The following is a 6,000-nucleotide window of genomic DNA, read 5'->3' on the forward strand; positions in this document are numbered from 1 at the left end:
AAACTTAGCAGAAAATCTCGGCAAAGAGACTTTCGCCAGTTCGCAGACTAGGTTTGCGGACTGAGTTCGCGGACTTACACGCAAACAAGTTTTTGGAAAATCCCAGCAGAAATTATCGGTACAAGAACTTCCGTCAGTTCGCGGACTTGGCAAAGCCAATTCCTCCGGTTTCTCTCAATCAACAAAGTTCGAAAACTTCGGATTAAAGAATATATGGTTATGTAATCTAAACTCTCATTCCAATCATTGAGACATTCTCAAAGGACGTTATATAGTTGTTATTCACATACCGTTTCGCGTCAGAGCAATTCTCAAAGTGATTGAAACTTTTCATGACTTTCATCACTAGGTGAAGATAAACTTGATCAAAGCGAAACGCTTTACCAACACATGATTTCGGGATATAGATAGGCGAGATATACTCGGCTCTAAATATCAAATGTATATGATCCAGTCTATATAGCATACGAATTTTGTCTCATAAAAAGTAGGAGATAGAAGAGATAGACTTTTGAGTGATAAATAAGTTCAAGTCTCCACATACCTTTTTGTTGATGAAGTTCCACGGTTCGTTGAGTAGACCTTCGTCGTTGTATGATGAATCGCCATGAAGTCCTTGAACTCAACTACACTTTTCTATCCTAGTCTGAGACTTAGCTATGTAGGCTAGAAATCAAGACTCATAGTTTTGATCACTAAAATTGACAAACATGATTGAGATAGCAACACATGCGAGGTCGACCGAGCTATGCTCTAACAATATATATATATTCATGCAATACTAAGGGCACCATAATAATATTACCAAAATACGACTAACACGTCTTAAAGGTTGCAGATAACAAAGGTTCGAACTATAACAAGGCATAGTTTCAAGGAAAGGAGACAATAAAGGCCCCTCAGCTGGGGGAATAACACAACGAAAAGTTCAGTTAAAGAGAAACGGGACACATCAAGGGTAAGGAAGACGAGGAAAGACAACTCATTCGGCTTGGAGATCGGCCTCTGCAAACGCATTGTTAATATAATCAATGGCCGAACGCTCGAATTGCACCTTCATCTGAGAAGCCCGAGCTTCTAGATCCGAAGCCGACTTCTGGCGAAGCTCCATCATCTGAGCGCTGAGCTGATCATTAGCTTGCTGAAGCGCCTCAGCCTTAAACTTAGCAGCAGCATCAAATCGGCAAGAAATCTCCAACGAGGATATTTGGCCTTCAAGACGAATAATCTTGGAATATTGCACCCACTATCTGCTCCTGGAGACCTGGAGGAACTAAGGGTATCAGCAATAAGGAAAAAAAAGCAATTAAAGACACAAAGTATGTTGTGGAAAGATAAGGGTCCTAAGCTACCTCCTGCATGGCTAAGGAATTCTTCTAGACTATGTTGAGCCTCCGCAAGATCCACCTCAGCGGCGTCGAGATCTTCCACAAGAGTATCTCGTTCCGTCCGGAGATCATCAACATCAATCCGGAGCGAAGCATTCTCAGAGGATAAAGCTTGGTAAACATTTTCTAACTCTTCCAACCTTTTTACTAAAGACGCATAGACATGGAAGAACACACGGAGCCACCCTCGATAAGTTTGTTCTTAAGAAAACATACCTCAGAAGATATGACATTTCGTTCTGCAGTAACCTTAGCTAAGGAAGCGCATGCGTCTTTGAAATCTGCATAATACTTCTTACGGATAACTTCTTGAGGTAGGAGGCATCTCTCAACTAAGGAAATATCATCCTTTTGCCTTATAATGAGACTCTCTTTCCACTTAAGGGTTTCATGACACTCCTTGCGAAGCAAAGACATCTGTTTTACCAGATCTGCATTATGAGCAGACTCTAGGGAAAGCTGAGCTTCGTAATGAACGGTCACGTTCATCAACCTATCCGATTTCTTCTGATAATACCAAACATCAGAAGATAACTTGGATACTTTCTCCCAAAGCTGCCTAAGTTCATCAGAACCACCACCTGGTAGGGATAGGTCGTCTCAGGACTATACAACTAAGCGACAATACATACAAAGCTAAAGAAGAAAGAAAACGAACCTATGGGTTTAGAGGATTCAACAACTAAGGCGTCGACAGCTTTACGCCCATCCTCAGCGACTTTGGCAGCATTATTGGCTCTCTCAAGATCCAACAAACAAGCCTCCAAGGATCTATGAGTCTTTCTCAGATTGTCCTCCAACGAAGATATCTTAGCAACAGTAGCAACATTACTTGACGAAGGTTCTTGTGCGAAAACGAGGGCATGTTCTTGACGAACACGCTCCAACAGAGCACTCAAGTGAGTACACTTAGCTCTATAAACCTTGAATAAGGTATATCCAACATCGATCTTCTTGCAAAGCTGCAAAAAAAGAAGTATAAGAGCAGATGAAGGACAAAAACGAGAAGCAAAATAGTAAGGAATGAATTACTTACTAAGAATGCTGAAAGACGAGGGAGGAAATCAGTGTAGGTGTCCATAAAAGCCTCCATCTCCTGGATGCTACCCCTGCGGATCTCACCAAAGCTCTGACTAGAGCGAAGGCAATCCGGGTCTGTGAGTGGGGAAAAACGATTTGCTGGTTTTTACGGAATTGAAGAGTCGACCGTGTGGAGACTCCTTGAACCGAGCGAAATGTTGAACCTCACACAGATGCACTGCAAGAAGGGAGTGCTTTAAGTTAGAGATATCAATCTGTAAGACCCCGGCCTAAACCAAGAACAATGGTCGTTCCAGAGTCAATTCGGTCACAAGAGAGGATGGGTTGATCTGTATGAGGGAAGCTGAGAAATGCGTGAGATCAATGGTGATCTGAGATTGTAGGTGTGTTGTGAATTCAGTGTGAAAATACTCTGAATGATTGAATTTTACTCAATTGAGAGACATTTTTGTGAGTTCGTGTAGACGAAAGATTGTTTGTATGAACTTTGATGAGAAATTGCTCGTTTTGGCGAATGTTGTTCGATTGTTCGAAAAACCTCTCTTCTTCAATCAGGATTCAGAGACATTTTATAATGCCGGAGTTGAAAACACCATGGTCCCATGAAGTGTGACGGTTGCTGGAATCAGAGAGTGAGAAATGGGGAAATCGTGTTAAAACCAATTACTCATCGTGCGGAGACTTGGTTAAATTTCCACCCACTACTTTGCTGACTCTTCCAACTGATTGCACGACTTGCTCACATTCTCTTCGTAGGTGAACACACGTGTCGTAGACCGCCAGACTAAAACCCTAGTTAATATCCCCTCATGTGACACGATTGAAATCTCGTGATTGTGGAGTCAGTTGCTGACTTTATGGGACGATGAGTCCATGTAGCGCTGAGTTGAACATGATTAGCAAATGTTTCGAAACTCATGAATTTAATGTGTCTGCTGAGACGAGGTATCATTATAACCTAAGACAAGCAAAACTGTGTTGCTAAATTATTGAATATTGGTAGTTGAACCAATATTCTTTGATTTGAGCAAATATTGCTAGTCTGAGCGAATATTGCTAATTGAATAAATATTTCCGGTTCGAGCGAATATTGCAAGTTCGAGCAGATATTCTTCTTTTGATGAATTGTTGGTAGATGGACCAAATAAAATATTAATTTAAGTTACTGACTGCAGGGTCGAGCAAAATAAATATGAATATCAATCATGGAATCAACATAAAATTATCAGAGTGTTCGAATCTGCACAGAATCACGTTTCTGCAGAGCTCTGAATTCAAACCCTAATTTTACCGAAATGATGATTTATTGCAAATCAACACGGGACCGGCTACATGAGATGACGGGTTCTCCATATAACGCCCAGATGCTCGAATGAGCAAAAAATACCAAAGTCTCTTGAGGACCAGTTGGTGAAAGAATGATTAAATGCTGGTTTAATCATTTACTGATATAATGCTCGTGTGAGCAACAAATCATAAAACCTGATGTAGAAAATATGAGGGGCCGACCAAGAGGTCATGAGACCGGCTCTTGATGGTCGTGGGACCAGTAGATGGTCGTTTGAGCGAACTTCCAATTGTTTGGAAAGAGTTCGAACCTAATATGAGCAACTGAGCAAATTAGGTTAAAATCATTAAAACATGCGGGACCAGCTGTTTGCAAGCCTCGGGGTCACCCTTGGTCGGTCAAGGGGATGTGCCCATGTCACCATAGTGTCCGTGCTTCAGTCCTGAGAATTTTGATATTTTCTGATGCACGTTTGAGCAACATTTGGAGAAAATATGCAAAATCCATGGTTTTGCTGAAAACCGGAAAAAATACATGAGATGATGAAAATAATAAATAAACAAGGAATCACAAGGTGTGGGACCGTCCACGGCTAGAGAACGGCCGGCCGGCTGACTCACGGTCCCACATGCTTTTCCCAGTTTTATGTGATTTTATGTATTTTTCTCTGATTTAAGGGAAATTCCATAAAACTGGAGAGTTTGGCGAAATTAGGGAACTTCCATGAGATGAGAGACATAAATTAAAATATAAAATAGGGAATGGGAGTGTGGGACCGGCAATGGCCGTGGCATGGCCGGCCGGCCAATGGACGCGGTCCCCAAGACACTCTTCCCAATTTTATGTAATTTTGATGATTTTAGATAATTTTTCATAAAATCAAAGGGATTTGTTGAAAACCAAGATATTTTGTTGAAATCAGGGAGTTGTCATGAAATCAGGAAACCAAACACCAAATAATAATAAAATAATAGGCGTATGGGACCGGCTAGGGCATGGTCGGCCGGCTAGAGCCCAGTCCCACAAGTTTTCCTAATTTTTTTAATATTTTCCATGATTTTAGAGAAAATCCATGAAATTAGGTAATTTTAGGGAAAAATCATAAAATCAAGCAATTTTCATAATTTGAGAAGGAATAATAAAATAATGGGATGTGAGGTGTGGGACCGGCCACGACCAAGGCATGACCGGCCGGCCGTGGCCGGCGGTCCCGTGACACCTTTCCCTAATTTTATTATTTTTTGATAAAATCATGTGATTTAGATAAAAATACATGAAATTAGGTAATTTTCATGATTTTAGGGAAAATTCATAAAATCAAGGAATTTTCATAATTTGAGAGAAATAAAAAAAATAATGGAGATGTGAGGTGTGGGACCAGCCATAGCCAAGACATGGCCGGCTAGTGCTCGGTCCCGCGACACCTTTCCCTAATTTTATTATTTTTTGATAAAATCATGTGATTTAGATAAAAATACATGAAATTAGGTAATTTTCATGATTTTAGGGAAAATTCATAAAATCAAAGAATTTTTATAATTTGAGAGAAATAATAAAATAATAGAGACGTGAGATGTGGGACCGGCCACGGCCAAGACATGGCCGGCTGGTGCTCCCGCGACACTTTTCCCTAATTTTATTATTTTTTGATAAAATCATGTGATTTAGATAATTTCTTTGAAATAAAGGAAATTTGCTCGAACGAGAGGATTTTCATGAGATCGTGAAAATAGTAAAAATATGGTAAAATATAAAATTGGGCGCGGGACTAGTCACGGCATGAGTGGCCGGCTGGTGAGCCTAGTCCCCTGGCGCTTTTGTTTAATATTTTATTATTATTATTTTCCCTTCCTATTTTGCATAGGTTCCTCGTTCGTTCGTTTTTTAAAATGCTCGTTCGTGCATTCAGAATGCTGGTCTGTGTATTATGTGCTAATTACACTTGCACCATTTTGTCAGGGCTTATTCGATGCCCAGATGCATGTTTCGTTGAATATTTATTACTAACCTGTGGAATTCTGCTGGGAAGAACCACAGATTGAAGTAACGAAATATAACGAGGAATCGTAGAATATTGCTGGATATTCAGGCGATTGATTGACGACTCGTAGAATATTGCTGGATATTCAGGCGATGGCTCGTAGAATATTGTTGGATATTCAGACGATTTAAGATAATTAATTGCTGGCTCTATACTACAAGGGCTTCTTGTCTAGGAGCATTAATTATCTGAGGGTTGAGCAATATGAACTTGCTGGAGTGTCATATTCCTCTTGCATAGTC

The sequence above is a fragment of the Papaver somniferum genome, unplaced genomic scaffold (genome assembly GCF_003573695.1).
Source record: "Papaver somniferum cultivar HN1 unplaced genomic scaffold, ASM357369v1 unplaced-scaffold_128, whole genome shotgun sequence".
Taxonomy (NCBI): Eukaryota; Viridiplantae; Streptophyta; class Magnoliopsida; order Ranunculales; family Papaveraceae; genus Papaver; species Papaver somniferum.